This window comes from Scylla paramamosain, chromosome 17 (assembly GCF_035594125.1).
Source record: "Scylla paramamosain isolate STU-SP2022 chromosome 17, ASM3559412v1, whole genome shotgun sequence".
NCBI lineage: Eukaryota > Metazoa > Arthropoda > Malacostraca > Decapoda > Portunidae > Scylla > Scylla paramamosain.
The window spans coordinates 20,227,826-20,254,175 of NC_087167.1; the positions used below are offsets into that span (position 1 = coordinate 20,227,826).

Consider the following 26,350-nt stretch of genomic DNA (forward strand, 5'->3'; position numbering starts at 1 on the left):
TGTTCTTCTCCTAAATCAATTAACAGTGGTGTTCCTCAGGGTTCTGTCCTGTCACCCACTCTCTTCTTATTATTCATTAATGATCTTCTAAACCAAACTTCTTGTCCTATCCACTCCTACGCTGAAGATACCACCCTGCACTTTTCCACGTCTTTTCATAGACGTCCAACCCTTCAGGAGGTAAACATATCACGCAGGGAAGCCACAGAACGCCTGACTTCTGATCTTTCTAAAATTTCTCATTGGGGCAGAACAAACTTGATATTGTTCAATGCCTCAAAAAATCAATTCCTCCATCTATCAACTCGACACAACCTTCCAGACAACTATCCCCTCTTCTTCAATGACACTCAACTGTCCCCCTCTTCTACATTGAACATCCTCGGTCTGTCCTTTACTTATAATCTGAACTGGAAACTTCACATCTCATCTCTAGCTAAAACAGCTTTTATGAAGTTAGGTGTTCTGAGACGTCTCCGCCAGTTTTTCTCACCCCCCCAGCTGCTAACTCTGTACAAGGGCCTTATCCGTCCATGTATGGAGTATGCTTCACATGTCTGAGGAGGGTTCCACTCATACTGCTTTTCTAGACAGGGTGGAATCAAAAGCTTTTCGTCTCATCAACTCCTCTCCTCTAACTGACTGTCTTCAGCTTCTCTCTCACCGCCGCAATGTTGCATATCTAGCTGTCTTCTACCGCTATTTTCATGCTAACTGCTCTTCTGATCTTGCTAACTGCATGCCTCCCCTCCTTCCGTGGCCTCGCTGCACAAGACTTTCTTCTTTCTCTCACCTCTATTCTGTCCACTTCTCTAACGCAAGAGTTAACTAGTATTCTCAATCATTCATCCCTTTCTCTGGTAAACTCTGGAACTCCCTGCCTGCTTCCGTATTTCCACCTTCCTATGACTTGAATTCCTTCAAGAGGGAGGTTTCAAGACACTTATTCATCATTTTTTGACCACTGCTTTGACCCCTGTATGGGACTGGCATTTCAGTGGGCATTTTTTTTATTACATTTTTGTTGCCCTTGGCCAGTGTCCTTCCTACATAAAAAAAAAAAAAAAATAGTAGTAGTAGTAGCAGTAGTAGTAGTAGTAGTAGTAGTAGTAGTAATGCTATTTTTCATATATTTAGTAATTTTTTTTTTTTCATGTTAATATTTATATTTATATTTTTTGTTTTGTTTTGACATTCATACGAATGCTATAAAGGTGAAGCATAGAAATTTATTTGATTAATTAATTAATTTATATATCTATTTATTTTGATTTTTTAAATTAATTAATTTATTTATTTTTATTATTATTATTTTTTTTTTTTTTATGTCTCTATGATAAGCAAAGCATTATAGAATTTATGAAAGCACATATCCTCTAGAGTCTTGCCCTACAAAAGATTCTGTAAAGTAAAAAATAAAGGGAATAAGTGTCAGTGACGTTTGATGAATAGAGGAAGGCGTGGCAGAAATTACCATAAAACGTATATAAATGAAAATTTATCTTCCTCGTATTTTCCAACTTGCGTTTGCTTCTTGAAAATTTAACTGGGTGGGTCATATAGCAGACATATTGTTCTTTCCTCCATTGTAGTTTGTTTCCAGCAAGCCCCCTAAATAAAGTTTCTGTTTTTTTTTTTTTTTTTTTTTTTTAAAGAAATGAGGAATTACATTCTAACGCTGATCACTGAGCGGAGCGTAGACGAGCTGCTATCCTCAAGGACGTTACCTCTCTCTCTCTCTCTCTCTCTCTAAATAAGACTTTAAATAAAAAGAATATATATATATATATATATATATATATATATATATATATATATATATATATATATATATATATATATATATATATATATATATATATATATATATATATATATATATATATATATATATATATATATATATATTAAAAGACAATGAATATCCTCTGGGGAAGGGGTGACAATCCTTATTTAACCCTTAATTTCAGTTGAATTTTGACAAGTCTACGTTAAAATGTTTCCATTTTTCTGCAGTGATAAAGAAACGTAGAGGGTTAGCTAATATATTTAATTGTTAATTGTATCTTTTTTTCTTTCTTTTTTTCATTTATTCTTTTATTAATTTTTCTTTTCATTGCTTAATTATGCATTATGCCGACACTGCAGGTTACAATTGCAGATATTGCAAGTATTTTTGACACAATACAAGTACATCCAGCTAAACTATTGCTACAGTATAGAGAGAGTATTTCGATTACATACCTTATTCTTCATCTTCTTTTCTTCTTTTTTTTTTTTTTAATAAATATAATAATAAATAAATAAGTAAATAGGTATTGTCAAATGAAATCGTCGAGATTACGCAGGGGTTTCGGGCAATACTTGGATGGGTGACTACACAAGCCTCATCTGTCTGAAAAAAAAAATAAATAAATAAAAAAAATAAGAATAAGAATAGGGAGAATGAACGAAAATTTTAAGTAATAAAGATAACAGTAAGAATTATTATAACAAGAATAAGAAAAATTACAATAAAGGAATATAAAAAAAAAGAAAGAAAGCATCCCATGTCTTTCTTCCTAATTGTCATAGAAGGGTGAATTCTTTTGTATATTTTCCAACATTTCCAATACAACGATATGAATGGGGGAAGAAAGAATAAGAATAATAGAAAGAAGGCCTCCCAACACCTAGTTCTCCGGTCTTGGCCAATTAGCTAACGGCGGGATCAGCGCAGTTAAGCAGGGGGTCCTCGAAGAACTTGGATGGGTGACCACAAAAGCCTCATCTCTCTGAGAATAGAAAAAAATAGCAATAAGAATGAGGAGAATGAACGAAAAACGAAAATAATAAAATAACAATAACAACTATAATAAAAAAAAGAAGATTAAGAATAAAAAGAACAAAAATAAGGGAAAAAAGTAATAATATATCTCTCTTGCTAATTGTCGTAGAATTATGAATGAAGGGTTAATTTTAGTGCATATTTTCCAACATTTTCAGCACAACAATGCAACAACAATACAGGAAAGAATAAGAATAAGAGAAATAAGCCCTCCCAACACCTTGTTCTCCGCTCTTGACCAATCAGCTGACGGCGGGATCAGCAAGGTTAAGCAGGGGGTCCGGGCAGAACTTGGATGGGTGACCGCACAAGCCTCATCTCTCTAAAAGTAGGATAAATAAGAATAAGATAAGGAAGAATAATAAAAAAAAATGAAAATAATAAAGATAACAATATTAATTATGACAAGAATAAGAAAAAAATAGAATAAAAAGAATGAAAAAAATAAGAATATCACAACTTTCTTGCTAATTGTCTTAGAATTTTAAATGACATGTCAGTTCTGCTGTATATTTTCCAAGATTTGTTATGAATGAGGGAAGAAAGAATAAGAATAAGAATAAGAATAAGAACAAAATGAATTAGACTAACAATAATGATCACATCTTTCATGCGGTGACTGCGTGGGCGATGAGCCTCACTGGACGTTTCTGACCAATCACAAGGCAGGGTTGGAGTCGTCGGGCCCACCCGATTCATATATAAAGGGATTTTGTGGGAAGCGCGGGCAGACTCAGCTGAGTGTTCGTTGTGAGTTGTTGTTACCACAACTATGGCACGTACCAAGCAAACGGCTCGCAAGTCCACTGGTGGCAAGGCGCCCCGCAAGCAGCTTGCTACAAAGGCAGCTCGCAAGTCTGCTCCAGCCACTGGAGGTGTCAAGAAACCCCACCGTTACAGGCCTGGAACCGTTGCTCTCCGTGAGATCCGCCGTTATCAGAAGAGCACTGAGCTGCTTATCAGGAAACTGCCTTTCCAGCGCCTGGTGCGTGAAATTGCTCAGGATTTCAAGACTGACCTCCGCTTCCAGTCCTCTGCTGTCATGGCTCTCCAGGAAGCTTCCGAGGCTTACCTCGTGGGTCTGTTTGAGGATACCAACCTGTGCGCCATCCATGCCAAGCGCGTGACTATCATGCCAAAGGACATCCAACTGGCTCGTCGCATCCGTGGCGAGCGTGCCTAAGAAGTCATCCACGAATGATCTTCATAACAGCAATATCTAGGCCCTTTTTAGGGCCAAACATCTCTTTCATTAAAGAATTTTCATAGACAATCTGTTTGGTTTTGTGGAAGAAAATATTTATTTTCCATCTTTCAGTATCAGGTATCGACTTTCAACTCAATATCCTTCCCCCCTTTTTTTTTTTTTATATTATTATTATTATTCCCTCTTCCATGGCCATATCTCTTTCACTTGGGAGAATTTTTATCTTTCTTTATCTCTATTTTTTTTTATCTTTTCTTTATCTCCACAGAATAATAATCACGATAATAATAAGCATAATAATAATAATAATAATAATAATAATAATAATAATAATAATAATGATACAATAATTATTATAATAATAATCATAATAAAAACAACAATATTAATATTATTAATAATGATAATAATAATAATAATAATAATAATAATAATAATAATAATAATAATAATATTAATAATAATAACAATAATTATAATAATAATGCATTTGTCTATATCGTATCTTTTTTCCTTTTCAAGTGTGGCTCCAATGGAGCCGGGTATTATTTTATACTGGCAGCAGTATACTGGCCGCCTGTTTACTTGGAGGAGGTATACTTGGTAACAGCCTTGGTGCCTTCAGAAACAGCGTGTTTTGCCAGTTCACCAGGCAGAAGAAGACGGACAGCGGTCTGGATTTCCCGGCTGGTGATGGTGGAGCGCTTGTTATAGTGTGCCAGGCGGGATGCCTCGGCAGCGATGCGCTCGAAAATGTCATTCACGAACGAGTTCATGATTGACATGGCCTTGGAGGACACGCCAGTGTCTGGGTGGACTTGCTTGAGCACCTTGTAGATGTAGATGGAGTAGCTCTCCTTCCTCCTGCGCTTCTTCTTCTTGTCGCCCTTGGCAATGGCCTTCTGTGCCTTGCCAGCTTTCTTGGCAGCCTTTCCTGATGCTTTGGGAGGCATAGTGTCGCCGTACTGCTGTGAGAACGAGTGTGCGTTTTTTTTTTTTTTTTTTTTTTTTTTTTTTTTTTTTTTTTTTTTTTTACAGAAAGACGGGGAAGAGTAAGAGATTGGACAGATAGAAGAAAAGAAAGAAATTGAAGGAAAGAATTAGAGTAAAAGTTTGTGGGCAGACCACTTTGCTATTCTTATTGTATATATATTGTATTTTATTTTTTTGTGAAGAGGCTGCACTCTTTTATTTTTGTGTGTGTATTAGGCATTTTTATTTCTTTACTATTAATTTTAAGCAAAACCCAGCTAAACCATCATCGTCCCTGTCAAAAAGATTGCTTTATATTTATTCTGTCTTACAGAGGAAGAGTTGAGTTGATACGGGGCCCTGTTCTACCTCTCACCGCTGCCAGATGACCGCTAACAGAGCTGGGCTGCACCACCCCTTGCCGGGGGAGGGGGCCGGCCACGGGAAGCCTCCTTGCTTCTCACTACCGAGCTCAACGCCTCCCACGACCCGGCAACTCAGGGCGCAGTGCAAAGGAAGAACGATCCCATTATCCCCATACCGTAAGTGTTCTTATGTGTTTTTTTGTGTGTTGATTTTAATGTTTTGTTTTTCTTTTCAGGTGTCCGTACTACTGATGTTGGTTTTGCTACAGGTAAGTGTGGTAATCGTATCTACAGGTAAGTGTGTTTCGAATTAATAGTATTTTGGGTTTGGAGTGGCGTCATAGCGACTTAGGCTACTAGGGAAATTTCTGTTGTAATTCTGAATATTCTCTCTGTTTTCTTTGAGTTTAGTTAATGTGTGGTGTTGTAAGTCTTCTAGTCTATCCCATACCCTTTTAGCTCTTTCATGTAGTTTGATGTTTAGTGGTAGCGTTTTTGTGTATTGATGGATTTGCATACTATTCATAGTATATGGGTATCGTTGGTTGATGGCAAATCTTAATGCTTTATTTTGAATTTTTTGTAGTTTGCTGACTTGTGTTTGGCTAAGTGCATGAGTGGGTATTGGTGGGTACTCTAGTATTGGTAGTACTAGAGCCTTCACTAGGTGAATTTTTATCTTTTCTGGCATGTGTTGTAGTCTGTACAGTTTTTTAAGTGCTGCTAAGGCCTTATTATTTCTGTCTTGAATATGTTTGTTATACCCGTTGATTGTAATAAGTAGTCCTAGACATTTACCTTCAGATTTGAATTCTATGGGATCTTCGTCTATAATAAGTGGGTTAGTGATTCTGGCACCAAGGTGTAGAGGAGTGAATTTTGTTAAGTTGGTTTTAATTCTCCATTTTTTCTCGAAATCATTTACTTTCAGTATTTCTCTTTCTGTTTGCCTGTTTAATATGTTTTTAGATTTGCCTTTATATCCAGTGATCTGGGTTATGTCATCAGCGTAGCATATATTTAAATTTCTATCTGATGCTTCCAGATCGTTTGTGAAGATGGTATAGAGTGTTGGCGACAGTACACTCCCTTGTGGAACTCCTGAAGCCAGCTCGAAGGAAGGTCCAATGTAGTTGTCTATTTTTAATGCTGCTGTTCTATCATCAAGGAAGTCACAAAGTAATTTTTCAATAGTGGTAGGAAGTTGCTGATGTAAAATCTTAAACTTTAATCCTATGTGCCAAACTTTGTCGAATGCTTTGGTTACGTCTCTGAATATAATTTGACATTGTCCTCGATCTCCTTTGTTCTGTGCTATTTGTTCAGTTATGATTGCAAGTGCATGTGTTGTGCCTATGCCCTCTCTAAATCCAAACTGGTTATTGTTATATTTATTTTTTAATTCTAGGTGTCTCCTCAGTCTGCTATTGATGATACGTTCTAAAATTTTTCCAGGTACCTCCAGCAGCGATATAGGTCTGTAGTTTTCAGTTTTGTGTGGAGTTTTTCCTTGTTTAGGTATTAACCGGACTATGGCCTTTTTCCATGTGTCAGGAAAATAGCCTGCAGAGATGGTGTTATTATAAATGTGTGTAAGTCTTGTGATGGCTTTATCAGGAAGTGCTTGGAGGATCGTTTTGTTTATCCCACTTTGTCCTGGACTGGATTTCTTAATATTTTTAATCACATTTCCTACTTCCTCAGGTGTTATTTGTGTGTCAAGAGCGCAGGTTCCTAGACGTGATGTGTCAGTGCTATCGTAGGGGGATATTCTGTCTAGGTTGTTTTGTAAAAATTGGTATATTTCTTCACTTTCTTCTTCTTCATCCTCTGCCTCCTCTTCAAATATTTGCGTGTGCGTTTTCTCAGTTGAAAAGTGGTATATATATTAGCGTGCCTACTCAGGATCAGGAGTCGCCACCTCAGCGAGCGTCCTGATTGGTCCAGACGCGCTCTGGGCCGATCTGATCTCGCGTATATATAGCCGTTTTTCCCAAAATTCACTACTTGCTCGCAGAGCTACCGACGAGGTTAGAGTACTCGCGCTCCTCATTTATCACCAACAACAACAACTACTACTACTACTACTACTACCACAACATCCATTATCATGTCTGGACGCGGCAAGGGAGGAAAGGTGAAGGGAAAGTCAAAGTCCCGTTCCAGTCGTGCTGGACTCCAGTTCCCGGTCGGCAGGATTCATCGCCTTCTAAGGAAAGGCAACTACGCCGAGCGCGTGGGTGCTGGTGCCCCCGTGTACCTTGCGGCAGTTATGGAGTACCTGGCTGCTGAAGTCCTTGAGCTTGCCGGCAATGCCGCCCGTGACAACAAGAAGACTCGCATCATCCCACGTCACCTGCAGCTGGCCATCCGCAACGACGAGGAACTTAACAAGCTCCTTTCCGGAGTCACCATTGCACAGGGTGGCGTGCTGCCCAACATTCAGGCCGTGCTCCTTCCCAAGAAGACTGAGAAGAAGTAAATAAAGGGCCTCCCTCCCCTTCAGCCAATATCACCATCAATCCGGCTCCTCTTCGGAGCCACACGTTCAAACATCTAGAGAGTTGTGTAGACTATACTGGTATATCAATAATAAGCAAGTAGTGTATTTATTTTCGAGTTAGTTATTTGTTATTATTATTATTATTATTTAGTCAGGCACGCAAGTGACCGAGAATAAATATGTATACTATATTTCTACTAATGTACCTGCTGTGTGTCACAGTGGAGAGTTGATTAGATGTGTTGCCTATTGTGATATGTTGAGCGTCTTTTTCATCTCAATGTATATTTTGTTTTATGAGAAACTGAGAACGATGAGGGGCGTGATCATTGAAATAAGTCAATGATAATAATAATAATAATAATAATAATAATAATAATAATAATAATAATAATAATGATAATAATAATAATAATAATAATAATAATGATAATAATAATAATACTTGGAGAAGACCTGATGAAGTGAGAAAGATGGTTATAATTAATAATGGTTTCTTTTCTTAGCTCAGATAGTGATAGTGAACATGGTTATGAGAAAGTAGTAGTAATAATAGTAGTCTATGGTCCTTCTTTCTTTTCATGTTTGTGGACCTTAAAAAGGTCCGGGAGATGATGTTATTCAATGATGATAATGCAAGCTGAATAGCTGGCACCATCTCAATAATGGAGCGATTTAACCACCAAATCCGTACAGGGTACGGCCCTGACGCTTGAGGGCGTAGACAACGTCCATGGCAGTAACGGTCTTACGCTTGGCGTGCTCGGTATAGGTGACAGCATCCCTGATAACGTTCTCAAGGAACACCTTGAGCACCCCACGAGTCTCCTCGTAGATGAGACCAGAGATGCGCTTGACGCCACCTCGGCGAGCTAGACGACGGATAGCAGGCTTGGTGATTCCCTGGATGTTATCACGCAGAACCTTACGGTGACGCTTGGCGCCTCCCTTTCCAAGACCCTTGCCTCCCTTGCCGCGGCCAGTCATGGTGATGAGAGCTGCTAGTACGACGTCCGAACGGTCTAACAGGAAGCTCACGAATGTGCCTCAAAATAACATAACATAACAAAGAGAGAAAAGATGGGGAGGGAGAAGTGGGGATAGTGGGAAGAATAGGGGGGTGATAAGAAGGGAATTGTAGGAGGAGAAATAGTCACTGGGGCTTAACCCAGGCGCAATTTGAATTAGGAAGGACATCTTTTTTTTTTTTTTTTTTTTTTTTTTTTTTTTTTAGCGTGTTATATTCATTCTAAGATGGCAAGGGAGACAAGGTCCTTATCGGGGAAAGCAGGAGAGTCCGCCACCAACCGAGCAAGCCAAGCCCAAAACAGCCACGGCAACGGACGCCGCCCACGCACCCAAAACACCAGGCCAAACCACGCACAAGTTAGGGGCCAGACTATCCAGAGCCTGCATTATCAGGATGTGAAAGAGGAGTGAAGGACAGTCAGAGTAAAAAAGGGTTTTTTTGTGTTTTTTATTGGTTCAAAGAAGGACAGAGGAAGAAGTACATCCGTATAGCGGAGGGACCTACAGTTTTACGTGGGTTCCGAACCACGGATAGTAGTAGAGTGATTTGGTGATGGGCGGGATATTTATTGTGTGATGTAATGTGGTGGGTGAAAAAGCGGTGTCGGTCCTTTCATCTCGTGTCCTGTGACTTGTCCTGCAAAAAGGCCAACCTGCTAAAAAAAAAAAAAAAAAAAAAGAGAGAATATAAAAAATGTCGTGGTATTATGTGCATGGGGAGGGTGAGGATGGTTTGTGATAATGATTGACGTGATTGTAGGATGTGCAATGACAGAGGCTCGAAAAGGCTCCCTCACCGCAACGAGGGGTCAAATCTAATACCATCTGCTTGCACGCGGTAAGTCGCCGGTGGTGGGGGGTGAATGGAGATTCCTGCATGGATGCTTCCAGGGCCCCGCCCCACCATCTCTTGACTACCTTACTACCCAGCTCTGGCCGCACCAAACTACCTCTGTGGGGGGGGGGTGAAGTGGCTTCCACTGAATAGTGTGGTTGCCGTCCCCACCATCAGTGCTGGCCGCTCCATAACTGCCACGGGGGGTACCACTACCGGAACGTCATGCCAACGGCCGGGGGCCCCATTGCCGTGGCGTCAGTGGGAGAAGTGCGGTTCGTGCTATCCTCTTTCATCTGAAAGTGGTCTGGTGTCCCTTTGAGAACCTAGGCTGCGAGACGGAAAAATAATGCATAAAAAAACACAAAAATATGAATAAAAAACCATAAGACAAAATATATAAAAAAACCACTAGGTGTTGGCACGCGAGCCCACTCCTTCGGTCAGAGGCATGGAATGTTAATGGTGGTGTGTTTTGTCGCATCTTTTTCCCGGGAGCGGTCCGGTGCCTCCTTGGGACCTAGGCTGCGAGACAGAAAGATAATGCATAAAATAAACAAAAGATGAATACAAAGCCATAAGACAAAAAATATGAAAAAACCACTAGGTGTAGGCACACGGGCTCGCCCCACGTGAACGAGAGTGCGACGATGATTCCACTCAGACACCTTGAGTAGTAGAGAAGATTAGAGAAAGAGAGAGAAAGAGAGAGAGAGAGAGAGAGAGAGAGAGAGAGAGAGAGAGAGAGAGAGAGAGAGAGAGAGAGAGAGAGAGAGAGAGTGAAAGAGAGAGTGAAGGAGTCCGTTATTTAGAAAATGGGGTCAGGAGGCACAGTGGGAGGGTCAAGGAGGTTGCAGTGTGGGAGGTGACGGAAAGCTGGGGGAAGGTTGGTTATGAAATTGTATGTGTTTGTGTGTCTGTCAGAAAATGAGGTTAGCTGTTTGTTGAGTCTGTTGTAGTGTGTTATGTTAACAGGAGGGATGTTGGACTCCTCATGAGTAGAGAGAGAGGACCGAAAGTCGAACCATTTCGTTCCAAGGGCGAAACGAATTGCTCGATTCTGGACCCTCTGAAGTTTTGAGAGGTTAGTGGGAGCGGAAAGAGAGAGTGCAAGAGGGCAATAGGTTAAAAGGGGGAGAATAAAAGCTTTGAAGAGGTGTAGTTTTGTTTTCGTGTTGCTGTCGCGAAATCTTTCGAGGTTGCTCAAGGCCACGGCGGCTAAAGCAGCTTTTTGGTTTATATGTATGTTGAATTTGAGGTGCTTGTCGATGGTGAGGCCAAGCACTTTGTTGTTGTTACTGATGGGGATTGGGTTGGGGTGTGGAACAATGTTGTTCAATGAGATTTGGCGAGGCTGACTTTTTTTTATGTTAAAGTAGGTGACTTTAGATTTTTCGGGATGGGAGAGGATTCGCCATTTCATCTCCCATAGGCTAGTCGCCGTCAGTTCCCGTTGAATTTTGTCTGTGAGGAGATCTAACGACCTGGCTCGAGCCAATTGCGTTACATCGTCCGCGTATTGAATGGTTAATGAATCATTATGAACTGGAGGGGGCATGTCAGCTGTATACATGTTGAAAAGGGTGGGGGACAGTACAGAGCCTTGTGGGACTCCAGCCTGAGGGGAAAAGGATGTTGAAAAGGTGCCCTGATGACAGATTCTTGTCCGTCTCTCTACCAGAAAACTACATAGTATGCGTTGCGTTAGGGGGGGAAGGTTGAAGTTGTTGCAAATTTTGTGTTTTAAGCCTGCGTGCCAAACAGTGTCAAATGCTTTTTTGACATCTTTTGTTACAAGGGCTGCTCTGAAATAGGGCTTATTGAAATTTAAGTATGCAACTATGCTGTTTAGAGCGTCCTCGGTTGAGGCGTTCCTCCGGAAGCCGAACTGCTGTGGTGCCAGCAGCTCGTTACCTTCGAGGAACGCTCTCAATCTTAAATTGATGAGGCGTTCAAAGGTTTTTCCGAGAATTTCAAGGAGGCTAATGGGGCGATAGTTTTCTGGTAAGTGGGAGTTTTTTCCGGGCTTAGCAATGAGGGTGATGTTTGAAATTTTGAATGCCTTAGGAAAGTATCCAGAGGCAAGGCAGGCGTTGAAAATCTCCGTCAGGCTGGATATAGTTTCTTGGGGAAGGTTCCGCACCATGGGCCAGGTGACTCCTGAGGGGCCAGGGGCTCGCCGCGGAGTATGCCTGAGCAACCTGGCGACATCATCCTCCTCAATAGGTGTGGTGAGAGGGTGTTGGGGGTTGAGGCGTATTTTTTGTATAGTGTTATGTGGAATCGTGTTTGCTAGGTTGTGGCGTGCACGATCGATGATGTTGTTTATGTGGGCAATACTGGGCTCGTGGACTGGGAGAGGGTGTGGTTGGAAAGTATTGTGCCAGTGTGTCTTGAAGATGCTGGTGACTTGTTCTGGGTTTGTGATGCGATCCCCGTTCACTAGGAGGTACTCGAATCTTTCCCGCTGGCATCCCCTCAGCCTGTACACCATGTGCCAGAACTGTGTAGGATTACTGCAGCGGGTTCTGTCCATATGGGAGACTAGATTCCTCCAGTGAGCGCTGTGATCTTCCTGTAGGCTATTTGTTATGTGTGTACGAAGGGTGCAAAGATCTCCGTAGATAGGTGTGTGGTTGTGCTTGTTTTTTAAAAAGCGTGTTCTGTAGCACACTAGCAGCCTTTGTGTTCTAATGGAAGGTCGGAAGTCTATATGAATTATATGTTGTTTTGTTGGTATGTGTCTGTTGGCTGATGTCAGAATATTGTTGTGTAACGTCTCTAAGGCACTGTCTATGTCTGTGTAGGGTTGGCCTTCGAGCTGTGTTGGTTGGTGTAAGTCTGTGAGTGTTTTCTTGAAGCTCTCCCAGTCGGCGGAGCGGTAGTCGGAGACAGGTGGGGATGGGGTGGATATGGGATTGGAGGATATTTTGAGGATTAGGGGAACGTGGTCAGAACCACAGAGTGGTCCATGGGAGATATAGTGGTGGAAAAGTAGGGATTGCCGATTGGAGAGGATGAGATCTGGCCTGCCATTCCCATTGTGCGTAAAGCATGTGGGGAAGTCAGGTCCAAGGAAACGGAGGCGTTTCAGTTGTGTTAGTTGAAGGAGTTCGTGTCCGTGTTGGTTGTTGTTTGAGTGTTTGAAGGCGGTGTGTTTGGCGTTTAGGTCTGCAAGTATGTAGACCGGGATATTTGTGTGATTGAAAAGATTGTTGAGGCTGGTGAGTGGGAGCCCAGTTTTTGGTCTGCTGTATGTGGTGGCAATGAGAAATTGCCCATGTTGTGTTTCGATCTTGGTGGCCAGGAAGTGGGCTGAGGGCCAGTTGGTTATGTGTATGTGTTTGATGGTACATTTTACCATGAGAGCTACGCCGTCATGATGCGTACCTGTTGTGTAGCGTGTGTTGTAGCCATATAGTTTTATGGGTTTTGGTGGTGAACCTGTGTGGTTGAGGAGGACGATGTCTGGATCGATCGATCGAATTGCTTCTGAAATATGGTGTCTGTTATTCCAGAAACCGCGACAGTTTAATTGTATTATTGTGAGCATGATTTAAGTGTTTTTTTATGTGTTTTTTTTACCCCTCGACGCGGTTCGTGTAGAGGGGGGGGAGGGTTGGGGCACTGTCGCTAGGTGTCGCTTTGTTTCAGTCTTTTTTGTGGTGTTAGTGGTGTTGGCAGTAGTGGTGGTAGAGGTAGAGGTAGATCGTGGTGGAGAGGGCTTTTGGGGCTGCGATTCCCCACAAGCTGAGTCCTCTTCAATAACCAATTCCCCAGGTGAAGGGGGACTAGCGTTATTAGGTGTGGTGTGTTCAGGTTCTTGGAGTGTGAGTGTTGGGGCGTGTGTTTCCTCATTTTGTTCTGGGTAGTTTTGTTTGAAGTGTTCTTGGTTTGTCTGGTGGAAGTGTGGTGGAAGTTTTATTGTGGGGCAGCCATTGTACTCAAGCAAGGAGTTCATTGTTTCTGCCTGTTTTTTTAGATCACCAAATGAGGTTTGGATTGAATATTTTATTATAATTTCTGCAAGCAGAAGTTTCTCGGTGTTTGTGTTTGTATTTTTTGGTGTGAGAGAGTAGGGTGTGGTGGCTTGGGCGTAGGAAGTGGTTGGCTGAGGAGTGGTCTGTGGTGAGTTTTGTTGTTTTTGGTGAGCGCGTTTTATTTGGCATTTAAAGGAAACGGCAGTGTGTTCGCCGTTGCAATTCGCGCATTTTATGGTGGAGGCCTGGCAATTCCTATAATCGTGGCCCCTAGCTGCACACTTGGAGCACACTTGTTCTGTTTCTTTGCACTGGTTTGTGCGGTGGCTGAATTGATAACACTTGTAGCACTGGGTGACTGGGAGGTATTCTTCTATGTTAATATTGTATGAGGGCACTATTTGAGAAAATAGCTTAATGCCTTTGTTTTTTAAAAGTTCGGCCTGTTGTTTTGAGCGTAGTTTAATCTTCAGCATATGGACTTTTGGGATGATGAGTAGTTCGTCAATCTGTGTATCATTCTTTTCCTGGATTTCAGTCAGGAGGTTGTCGTTGGTCTTTTTTAAGATGTACTCGTCTACTCGCCGGGCAAGGATCGTTCGAGCCGATTTTTGCTCCGGAGACTCGACGAGCTCGAAGCCAAGAAGTTTTAAGTTTTCGGTCGCTTGGTGAGACGTGTGGTTATCACGGTCCGCGTCATTAGCTAAACCGATAATGATGTAGGGGCCAGATTTGAAGCATTTCGTGTGGGGGACCTGGGTTCTGGAAAAGAAAGCATTGCTAAGGTCAGCAGGGATGTTAGCAGTTTTTATTTTGTATCTTATAGTCCGGTCAGGGGGGCGTGGGAAGGCCATCCCGTCATGGGGCGGGGCCCTATGACGATTATAGCCTTGTAGAGGTGGCGCTACAGCCTTGTGGCGCTACAGCCTTATGAGTGCTACAACCACGAGTACCTATAACAACCTATTGTTGTTTCCTATCGTCCTAGTGCCCTATATCCCGAGGGGGATCCTAGCTGGAGGGAAGGAAGCCCTAAATATCTGACCCTGAGGTAGGGTTTGTACTCTGCCGAAGATTCTCCAGGCTGCTCTGGCCAGCACTGGAGGCCCCGGTGGCTAGAGAGCGCGGAAAAGGCTTGCCTAAGGCCCAGTCCTGACTCTGTTGCCGGTACGAAGAGAGGAAGAGAAGAAGTAGGAGGAACAGAGTTGGCGCAAGTCACTTATACCAGGTGAGTTGCTGCAGTCTTCCAGCGATACCCTTAGGTGAGGCTCTCTCCACCAGGCACGTAGGGAAAACCGCGGCGCCTCAAAGCGACTGCCGGGTGTCTATCTGTATCTTTTTTTTTGTAAGCAGGCCAGGGCCTGATTGTTTGGAGGTGAGCTGGGAGCGAAGCTGCTCCTTTCTCGGTGATTCGTGGGCGAGTGTGTGCGCCTTGCCTCCTGTCGGACTTTTCTTAAGCACAGGAGTGAAAGCAGGAGCGGAGCTTGGCGCCGATTGGTTCCTTACGGACCCGGGAGGCGGAGCTTGTATCTCAGCGGCACGGTGAGGGGCGGAGCTTCTTCCTTGAGCGGTGTCTTCCGGTTGGCTGGCTGCTGCTAGCTGGGAGTGCTGGAACTGGGAGATCCTTCTCCTTCAACAGCTGGAGGTAGAATGTTGCCTCAAAATAACATAACATAACAAAGAGAGAAAAGATGGGGAGGGAGAAGTGGGGATAGTGGGAAGAATAGGGGGGTGATAAGAAGGGAATTGTAGTAGGAGAAATAGTCACTGGGGCTTAACCCAGGCGCAATTTCAATGAGGAAGGACATCTTTTTTTTTTTTTTTTTTTTTTTTTTTTTTTTTTTACGTGTTATATTCATGCTAAGATGGCAAGGGGGACAAGGTCTTTATCGGGGAGGGTTTTTCCCTCCCTTGATGATAAAACAATGCAATAAGGCAAGCAGAAAAGAAAAACAAATAATAAAATGCTTCCATTGACAAATAAAGCATCTCTCTCTCTCTCTCTCTCTCTCTCTCTCTCTCTCTCTCTCTTTCTCTGTGTGTGTATATATATATATATATATATATATATATATATATATATATATATATATATATATATATATATATATATATATATATATATATATATATCCTTATTATTCTTTTCATAGATTCTTTTCAAGATCAACGAGGTTAAGCAACGGCTCTGGGCAAAACGTGGATGGGTGACTACACAAGCTTCATCCCGCAACTGGATCAGGATCACGGGTCCCCGTCCCAGCCAGTTCTGTGATTGGCCCAGACATTCCTGGGCCGAGAGCACACTTAACTACTGCTACCACCTCACATCATCATTGTTCTTAATAATAAATTCTTCTTCTTCTTCTTCTCCTTATCATTATTACTATACAAATAATAATGATAATGATAATAAATTAATAATAATAATAATAAGAAGAAGAAGAAGAAGAAGAAAAAGAAGAAGAAGAAGAAGAAGAAGAAGAAGAAGAAGAAGAAGAAGAAGAAAAAGAGGAAGAAAATAATAATAAGAATAAAAATAAAATAAAATAATTATAATAAAAAATAAATAAATAAATGAAAATATAATATTAAAAGAAGAAAAACAAGAAGAAGGAGAAGAAGAAGAAGAAGAAGAAGAAGAAGAAGAAGAAGAAGAAGAAGAAGAAGAAGAAGAAGAAGAAGAAGAAGAAGAAGAAGCAGAAGAAAAAAAAAAATAAGAAGAAGAAGATTAAGAAGAAGAAGAAGAAGAAGAAGAAGAAGATGAAGAAGAAGAAGAAGAAGATGAAGAAGAAAAAAGAGAAACAGAAGAAGAACAAGAAGAAGAAGATAGTGTAATCTTCTAATAGTCGGAAACTCAAGCTCACCAAGGCCAACGACCACACAACGTTGAATACACCGCTCCTCGTCTGATCAGCGAAAAAAAGCAACGTTGGTTCCGGTTAGTACTTGGATGGGTAACCGCCTGGGAACACCATATGTTGTTGGCATTCCAACATTTTTTTTTACTTATTCATTCATCATTTTGCATTTTTTTTTTACCTCGCTTAATGCAATAAGGCAAGCAAAAAAATAAAATAAATAGATAAATAAAATACTTACAAATACTTACATAAAAGGATCTCTCTCTCTCTCTCTCTCTCTCTCTCTCTCTCTCTCTCTCTCTCTCTCTCTCTCTCTCTCTCTCTCTCTCTCTCTCTCTCTCTCTCTCTCTCTCGCTCTCTTTTATTATTAATTCTCATTCACGGTGTTATTCTTGTTGTTGTTGTTGTTGTTGTTGTTGCTGTTGTTGTTGTTGTTGTTGTTGTTGTTGTTGTTGTTGTTGTTGTCGTTATTGTTGTTCTTGTTGTTGTTGTTGTTGTTGTTGTTGTTGTAGTTGTTGTTTTTATTGTTTTTCTTTTTCATCTAAAGTTTCTTTATTTTTATAGTATTAACATTATTATTTTAATATTGCTGTTATTAATATTATTATTACTACTATTCTTCTTCTTCTTCTTCTTTTTCTTCTTCTTCTTCTTCTTGTTTTTTTTTCTACTTCTTCTTCTTCCTCTTCTTCTTCTTCTTCTTCTTCTTCTTCTTCTTCTTCTTCTTCTTCTTCTTCTTCTTCTTCTTCTTATAATTATAATTATTATTATTATTATTATTATCATTATTATTATTAATTTTCTAAATTTCTTATTCCATTTATTTCATTTTTTTCAACTAATATAAATTATCATATGTTTTTATATTTTAAAGATTTGTGTTATATATTCATGGATTTTTTTTTATTTATTTATCTACTTATTTTTATTATTACTATTATTATTTATTTATTTATTAAATTTAACCTAACCTAACCTAACATAATGTAACATTACCTAAACTACCCTAAACTAACCCAAACTTAACATAACCTAAATTAGCTTAACCTAACTTTGTTGTTGCTGTTGTTGTTGTTGTTGTTGTTGTTGTTGCTGTTGTTGTTTTTCTTCCTCCTTTCTTTTTATTGTTGTTCCTAACCTAACCTAAGTTAACTTCACCTAACCTGACTAACCTAATCTAACTTAAATTAACATTACCTAACCTAATGTAACCAAACTTCACCTAAATGAACCTAACCTATAATATCCTAAATTAACCTAACCTAAATTAAGCAAAGCTGGCCTAACCTAACCTAACATAACCTAACTTAACCTAACCTAACCTAACATAACGTAACATCACCTAAACTACCCTAAACTAACACTAACAACCTAACCTAAATTAACCTAACCTAACCTAACTTAACCTGACCTGACCTAATCTAACCTAACTTCGCCTTACTTGAATTACATTCAAGTATCGATCAGTCAGTGGAGCCGAGGCTTGCTGGTTTTTCCCATCCTTCACAACCCAACCGACACATATACACACACACACATTCTCTCTCTCTCTCTCTCTCTCTCTCTCTCTCTCTCTCTCTCTCTCTCTCTCTCTCTCTCTCTCTCTCTCTCTCTCTCTCTCTCTCTCTCTCTCTCTAACTCCCTTCGTGATTTCTGGCATCTAGCCAAAAAGTATCTCCAATAACTTTGCTGCTTCTTCTTTCCCTACTCTATTTCAACCAGATGGCACCACTGCTATCGCATCTATTTCTAAAGCTGAAATCTTTGCTCAAACCTTTGCTAAAAATTCTACATTGGACGATTCTGGGCTTGTTCCTCCCTCTCCTCCACCCTCTGACAACTTCATGCCACCTATTAAAATTCTTCGCAATGATGTTTTCCATGCCCTCGCTGGCCTAAACCCTCGGAAGGCTTATGGACCGGATGGGGTCCCTCCTATTGTTCTCCGAAACAATGCCTCCATGCTTGCACCTTGCCTATTCAAATTCTTTCAGCTCTGTCTGTCAACACTACCTTTCCTTCTTGCTGGAAGTTTACTTACATTCAACCTGTTCCTAAAAAGGGTGACCGTTCTAATCCCTCAAACTACCATCCTATTGCTTTAATTTCCTGCCTATCTAAAGTTTTTGAATCTATCTTCAACAGGAAGATTCTTAAACATCTATCACTCCACAACCTTCTATCTGATCGCCAGTATGGGTTCCGTCAAGGCCGCTCTACTGGTGATCTTCTGGCTTTCCTTACTGAGTCTTGGTCATCCTCTTTTAGAGATTTTGGTGAAACTTTTGCTGTTGCCTTGGACATAATTATCAAAAGCTTTTGATAGAGTCTGGCACAAAGCTTTGATTTCCAAACTACCCTCCTACGGTTTCTATCCTTCTCTCTGTTTACTTCATCTCAAGTTTCCTTTTTGACCGTTCTATTGCTGCTGTGGTAGACGGTCACTGTTCTTCTCCTAAATCAATTAACAGTGGTGTTCCTCAGGGTTCTGTCCTGTCACCCACTCTCTTCTTATTATTCATTAATGATCTTCTAAACCAAACTTCTTGTCCTATCCACTCCTACGCTGAAGATACCACCCTGCACTTTTCCACGTCTTTTCATAGACGTCCAACCCTTCAGGAGGTAAACATATCACGCAGGGAAGCCACAGAACGCCTGACTTCTGATCTTTCTAAAATTTCTCATTGGGGCAGAACAAACTTGATATTGTTCAATGCCTCAAAAAATCAATTCCTCCATCTATCAACTCGACACAACCTTCCAGACAACTATCCCCTCTTCTTCAATGACACTCAACTGTCCCCCTCTTCTACATTGAACATCCTCGGTCTGTCCTTTACTTATAATCTGAACTGGAAACTTCACATCTCATCTCTAGCTAAAACAGCTTTTATGAAGTTAGGTGTTCTGAGACGTCTCCGCCAGTTTTTCTCACCCCCCCAGCTGCTAACTCTGTACAAGGGCCTTATCCGTCCATGTATGGAGTATGCTTCACATGTCTGAGGGGGGTTCCACTCATACTGCTTTTCTAGACAGGGTGGAATCAAAAGCTTTTCGTCTCATCAACTCCTCTCCTCTAACTGACTGTCTTCAGCTTCTCTCTCACCGCCGCAATGTTGCATATCTAGCTGTCTTCTACCGCTATTTTCATGCTAACTGCTCTTCTGATCTTGCTAACTGCATGCCTCCCCTCCTTCCGTGGCCTCGCTGCACAAGACTTTCTTCTTTCTCTCACCTCTATTCTGTCCACTTCTCTAACGCAAGAGTTAACTAGTATTCTCAATCATTCATCCCTTTCTCTGGTAAACTCTGGAACTCCCTGCCTGCTTCCGTATTTCCACCTTCCTATGACTTGAATTCCTTCAAGAGGGAGGTTTCAAGACACTTATTCATCATTTTTTGACCACTGCTTTGACCCCTGTATGGGACTGGCATTTCAGTGGGCATTTTTTTTATTACATTTTTGTTGCCCTTGGCCAGTGTCCTTCCTACATAAAAAAAAAAAAAAAATAGTAGTAGTAGTAGCAGTAGTAGTAGTAGTAGTAGTAGTAGTAGTAATGCTATTTTTCATATATTTAGTAATTTTATTTTTCATATTATTATTTATATTTATATTTTTTGTTTTGTTTTGACATTCATACGAATGCTATAAAGGTGAAGCATAGAAATTTATTTGATTAATTAATTAATTTATATATCTATTTATTTTGATTTTTTAAATTAATTAATTTATTTATTTTTATTATTATTATTTTTTTTTTTTATGTCTCTATGATAAGCAAAGCATTATAGAATTTATGAAAGCACATATCCTCTAGAGTCTTGCCCTACAAAAGATTCTGTAAAGTAAAAAATAAAGGGAATAAGTGTCAGTGACGTTTGATGAATAGAGGAAGGCGTGGCAGAAATTACCATAAAACGTATATAAATGAAAATTTATCTTCCTCGTATTTTCCAACTTGCGTTTGCTTCTTGAAAATTTAACTGGGTGGGTCATATAGCAGACATATTGTTCTTTCCTCCATTGTAGTTTGTTTCCAGCAAGCCCCCTAAATAAAGTTTCTGTTTTTTTTTTTTTTTTTTTTTTTTTTTTTAAAGAAATGAGGAATTACATTCTAACGCTGATCACTGAGCGGAGCGTAGACGAGCTGCTATCCTCAAGGACGTTACCTCTCTCTCTCTCTCTCTCTCTCTAAATAAGACTTTAAATAAAAAGAATATATATATATATATATATATATATATATATATATATATATATATATATATATATATATATATATATATATATATATATATATATATATATATATATATATATATATATATATATATATACTCGTATATACATATATATATATTAAAAGACAATGAATATCCTCTGGGGAAGGGGTGACAATCCTTATTTAACCCTTAATTTCAGTTGAATTTTGACAAGTCTACGTTAAAATGTTTCCATTTTTCTGCAGTGATAAAGAAACGTAGAGGGTTAGCTAATATATTTAATTGTTAATTGTATCTTTTTTTCTTTCTTTTTTTCATTTATTCTTTTATTAATTTTTCTTTTCATTGCTTAATTATGCATTAAGCCGACACTGCAGGTTACAATTGCAGATATTGCAAGTATTTTTGACACAATACAAGTACATCCAGCTAAACTATTGCTACAGTATAGAGAGAGTATTTCGATTACATACCTTATTCTTCATCTTCTTTTCTTCTTTTTTTTTTTTTTTAATAAATATAATAATAAATAAATAAGTAAATAGGTATTGTCAAATGAAATCGTCGAGATTACGCAGGGGTTTCGGGCAATACTTGGATGGGTGACTACACAAGCCTCATCTGTCTGAAAAAATAAATAAATAAATAAAAAAAATAAGAATAAGAATAGGGAGAATGAACGAAAATTTTAAGTAATAAAGATAACAGTAAGAATTATTATAACAAGAATAAGAAAAATTACAATAAAGGAATATAAAAAAAAAGAAAGAAAGCATCCCATGTCTTTCTTCCTAATTGTCATAGAAGGGTGAATTCTTTTGTATATTTTCCAACATTTCCAATACAACGATATGAATGGGGGAAGAAAGAATAAGAATAATAGAAAGAAGGCCTCCCAACACCTAGTTCTCCGGTCTTGGCCAATTAGCTAACGGCGGGATCAGCGCAGTTAAGCAGGGGGTCCTCGAAGAACTTGGATGGGTGACCACAAAAGCCTCATCTCTCTGAGAATAGAAAAAAATAGCAATAAGAATGAGGAGAATGAACGAAAAACGAAAATAATAAAATAACAATAACAACTATAATAAAAAAAAGAAGATTAGGAATAAAAAGAACAAAAATAAGGGAAAAAAGTAATAATATATCTCTCTTGCTAATTGTCGTAGAATTATGAATGAAGGGTTAATTTTAGTGCATATTTTCCAACATTTTCAGCACAACAATGCAACAACAATACAGGAAAGAATAAGAATAAGAGAAATAAGCCCTCCCAACACCTTGTTCTCCGCTCTTGACCAATCAGCTGACGGCGGGATCAGCAAGGTTAAGCAGGGGGTCCGGGCAGAACTTGGATGGGTGACCGCACAAGCCTCATCTCTCTAAAAGTAGGATAAATAAGAATAAGATAAGGAAGAATAATAAAAAAAAATGAAAATAATAAAGATAACAATATTAATTATGACAAGAATAAGAAAAAAATAGAATAAAAAGAATGAAAAAAATAAGAATATCACAACTTTCTTGCTAATTGTCTTAGAATTTTAAATGACATGTCAGTTCTGCTGTATATTTTCCAAGATTTGTTATGAATGAGGGAAGAAAGAATAAGAATAAGAATAAGAATAAGAACAAAATGAATTAGACTAACAATAATGATCACATCTTTCATGCGGTGACTGCGTGGGCGATGAGCCTCACTGGACGTTTCTGACCAATCACAAGGCAGGGTTGGAGTCGTCGGGCCCACCCGATTCATATATAAAGGGATTTTGTGGGAAGCGCGGGCAGACTCAGCTGAGTGTTCGTTGTGAGTTGTTGTTACCACAACTATGGCACGTACCAAGCAAACGGCTCGCAAGTCCACTGGTGGCAAGGCGCCCCGCAAGCAGCTTGCTACAAAGGCAGCTCGCAAGTCTGCTCCAGCCACTGGAGGTGTCAAGAAACCCCACCGTTACAGGCCTGGAACCGTTGCTCTCCGTGAGATCCGCCGTTATCAGAAGAGCACTGAGCTGCTTATCAGGAAACTGCCTTTCCAGCGCCTGGTGCGTGAAATTGCTCAGGATTTCAAGACTGACCTCCGCTTCCAGTCCTCTGCTGTCATGGCTCTCCAGGAAGCTTCCGAGGCTTACCTCGTGGGTCTGTTTGAGGATACCAACCTGTGCGCCATCCATGCCAAGCGCGTGACTATCATGCCAAAGGACATCCAACTGGCTCGTCGCATCCGTGGCGAGCGTGCCTAAGAAGTCATCCACGAATGATCTTCATAACAGCAATATCTAGGCCCTTTTTAGGGCCAAACATCTCTTTCATTAAAGAATTTTCATAGACAATCTGTTTGGTTTTGTGGAAGAAAATATTTATTTTCCATCTTTCAGTATCAGGTATCGACTTTCAACTCAATATCCTTCCCCCCTTTTTTTTTTTTTATATTATTATTATTATTCCCTCTTCCATGGCCATATCTCTTTCACTTGGGAGAATTTTTATCTTTCTTTATCTCTATTTTTTTTTTATCTTTTCTTTATCTCCACAGAATAATAATCACGATAATAATAAGCATAATAATAATAATAATAATAATAATAATAATAATAATAATAATAATGATACAATAATTATTATAATAATAATCATAATAAAAACAACAATATTAATATTATTAATAATGATAATAATAATAATAATAATAATAATAATAATAATAATAATAATATTAATAATAATAACAATAATTATAATAATAATGCATTTGTCTATATCGTATCTTTTTTCCTTTTCAAGTGTGGCTCCAATGGAGCCGGGTATTATTTTATACTGGCAGCAGTATACTGGCCGCCTGTTTACTTGGAGGAGGTATACTTGGTAACAGCCTTGGTGCCTTCAGAAACAGCGTGTTTTGCCAGTTCACCAGGCAGAAGAAGACGGACAGCGGTCTGGATTTCCCGGCTGGTGATGGTGGAGCGCTTGTTATAGTGTGCCAGGCGGGATGCCTCGGCAGCGATGCGCTCGAAAATGTCATTCACGAACGAGTTCATGATTGACATGGCCTTGGAGGACACGCCAGTGTCTGGGTGGACTTGCTTGAGCACCTTGTAGATGTAGATGGAGTAGCTCTCCTTCCTCCTGCGCTTCTTCTTCTTGTCGCCCTTGGCAATGGCCTTCTGTGCCTTGCCAGCTTTCTTGGCAGCCTTTCCTGATGCTTTGGGAGGCATAGTGTCGCCGTACTGCTGTGAGAACGAGTGTGCGTTTTTTTTTTTTTTTTTTTTTTTTTTTTTTTTTTTTTTTTTTTTTTACAGAAAGACGGGGAAGAGTAAGAGATTGGACAGATAGAAGAAAAGAAAGAAATTGAAGGAAAGAATTAGAGTAAAAGTTTGTGGGCAGACCACTTTGCTATTCTTATTGTATATATATTGTATTTTATTTTTTTGTGAAGAGGCTGCACTCTTTTATTTTTGTGTGTGTATTAGGCATTTTTATTTCTTTACTATTAATTTTAAGCAAAACCCAGCTAAACCATCATCGTCCCTGTCAAAAAGATTGCTTTATATTTATTCTGTCTTACAGAGGAAGAGTTGAGTTGATACGGGGCCCTGTTCTACCTCTCACCGCTGCCAGATGACCGCTAACAGAGCTGGGCTGCACCACCCCTTGCCGGGGGAGGGGGCCGGCCACGGGAAGCCTCCTTGCTTCTCACTACCGAGCTCAACGCCTCCCACGACCCGGCAACTCAGGGCGCAGTGCAAAGGAAGAACGATCCCATTATCCCCATACCGTAAGTGTTCTTATGTGTTTTTTTGTGTGTTGATTTTAATGTTTTGTTTTTCTTTTCAGGTGTCCGTACTACTGATGTTGGTTTTGCTACAGGTAAGTGTGGTAATCGTATCTACAGGTAAGTGTGTTTCGAATTAATAGTATTTTGGGTTTGGAGTGGCGTCATAGCGACTTAGGCTACTAGGGAAATTTCTGTTGTAATTCTGAATATTCTCTCTGTTTTCTTTGAGTTTAGTTAATGTGTGGTGTTGTAAGTCTTCTAGTCTATCCCATACCCTTTTAGCTCTTTCATGTAGTTTGATGTTTAGTGGTAGCGTTTTTGTGTATTGATGGATTTGCATACTATTCATAGTATATGGGTATCGTTGGTTGATGGCAAATCTTAATGCTTTATTTTGAATTTTTTGTAGTTTGCTGACTTGTGTTTGGCTAAGTGCATGAGTGGGTATTGGTGGGTACTCTAGTATTGGTAGTACTAGAGCCTTCACTAGGTGAATTTTTATCTTTTCTGGCATGTGTTGTAGTCTGTACAGTTTTTTAAGTGCTGCTAAGGCCTTATTATTTCTGTCTTGAATATGTTTGTTATACCCGTTGATTGTAATAAGTAGTCCTAGACATTTACCTTCAGATTTGAATTCTATGGGATCTTCGTCTATAATAAGTGGGTTAGTGATTCTGGCACCAAGGTGTAGAGGAGTGAATTTTGTTAAGTTGGTTTTAATTCTCCATTTTTTCTCGAAATCATTTACTTTCAGTATTTCTCTTTCTGTTTGCCTGTTTAATATGTTTTTAGATTTGCCTTTATATCCAGTGATCTGGGTTATGTCATCAGCGTAGCATATATTTAAATTTCTATCTGATGCTTCCAGATCGTTTGTGAAGATGGTATAGAGTGTTGGCGACAGTACACTCCCTTGTGGAACTCCTGAAGCCAGCTCGAAGGAAGGTCCAATGTAGTTGTCTATTTTTAATGCTGCTGTTCTATCATCAAGGAAGTCACAAAGTAATTTTTCAATAGTGGTAGGAAGTTGCTGATGTAAAATCTTAAACTTTAATCCTATGTGCCAAACTTTGTCGAATGCTTTGGTTACGTCTCTGAATATAATTTGACATTGTCCTCGATCTCCTTTGTTCTGTGCTATTTGTTCAGTTATGATTGCAAGTGCATGTGTTGTGCCTATGCCCTCTCTAAATCCAAACTGGTTATTGTTATATTTATTTTTTAATTCTAGGTGTCTCCTCAGTCTGCTATTGATGATACGTTCTAAAATTTTTCCAGGTACCTCCAGCAGCGATATAGGTCTGTAGTTTTCAGTTTTGTGTGGAGTTTTTCCTTGTTTAGGTATTAACCGGACTATGGCCTTTTTCCATGTGTCAGGAAAATAGCCTGCAGAGATGGTGTTATTATAAATGTGTGTAAGTCTTGTGATGGCTTTATCAGGAAGTGCTTGGAGGATCGTTTTGTTTATCCCACTTTGTCCTGGACTGGATTTCTTAATATTTTTAATCACATTTCCTACTTCCTCAGGTGTTATTTGTGTGTCAAGAGCGCAGGTTCCTAGACGTGATGTGTCAGTGCTATCGTAGGGGGATATTCTGTCTAGGTTGTTTTGTAAAAATTGGTATATTTCTTCACTTTCTTCTTCTTCATCCTCTGCCTCCTCTTCAAATATTTGCGTGTGCGTTTTCAAAGATTCAAAGATTTCAAAGATTTATTTAGAAAAGATGGGTTACAAAAAGAGTGGGGGGAGGTGCGCCTGCCTGGCACAC

The 26,350-nt window shown here is 39.7% G+C and overlaps 1 pseudogene; it reads left to right on the forward strand.

The window, feature by feature from the left end:
• The first annotated feature begins 16,589 nt into the window (after positions 1-16,589).
• On the forward strand, positions 16,590-16,708 carry LOC135108760 (5S ribosomal RNA; annotated as a pseudogene).
• Positions 16,709-26,350: the final 9,642 nt, after the last annotated feature.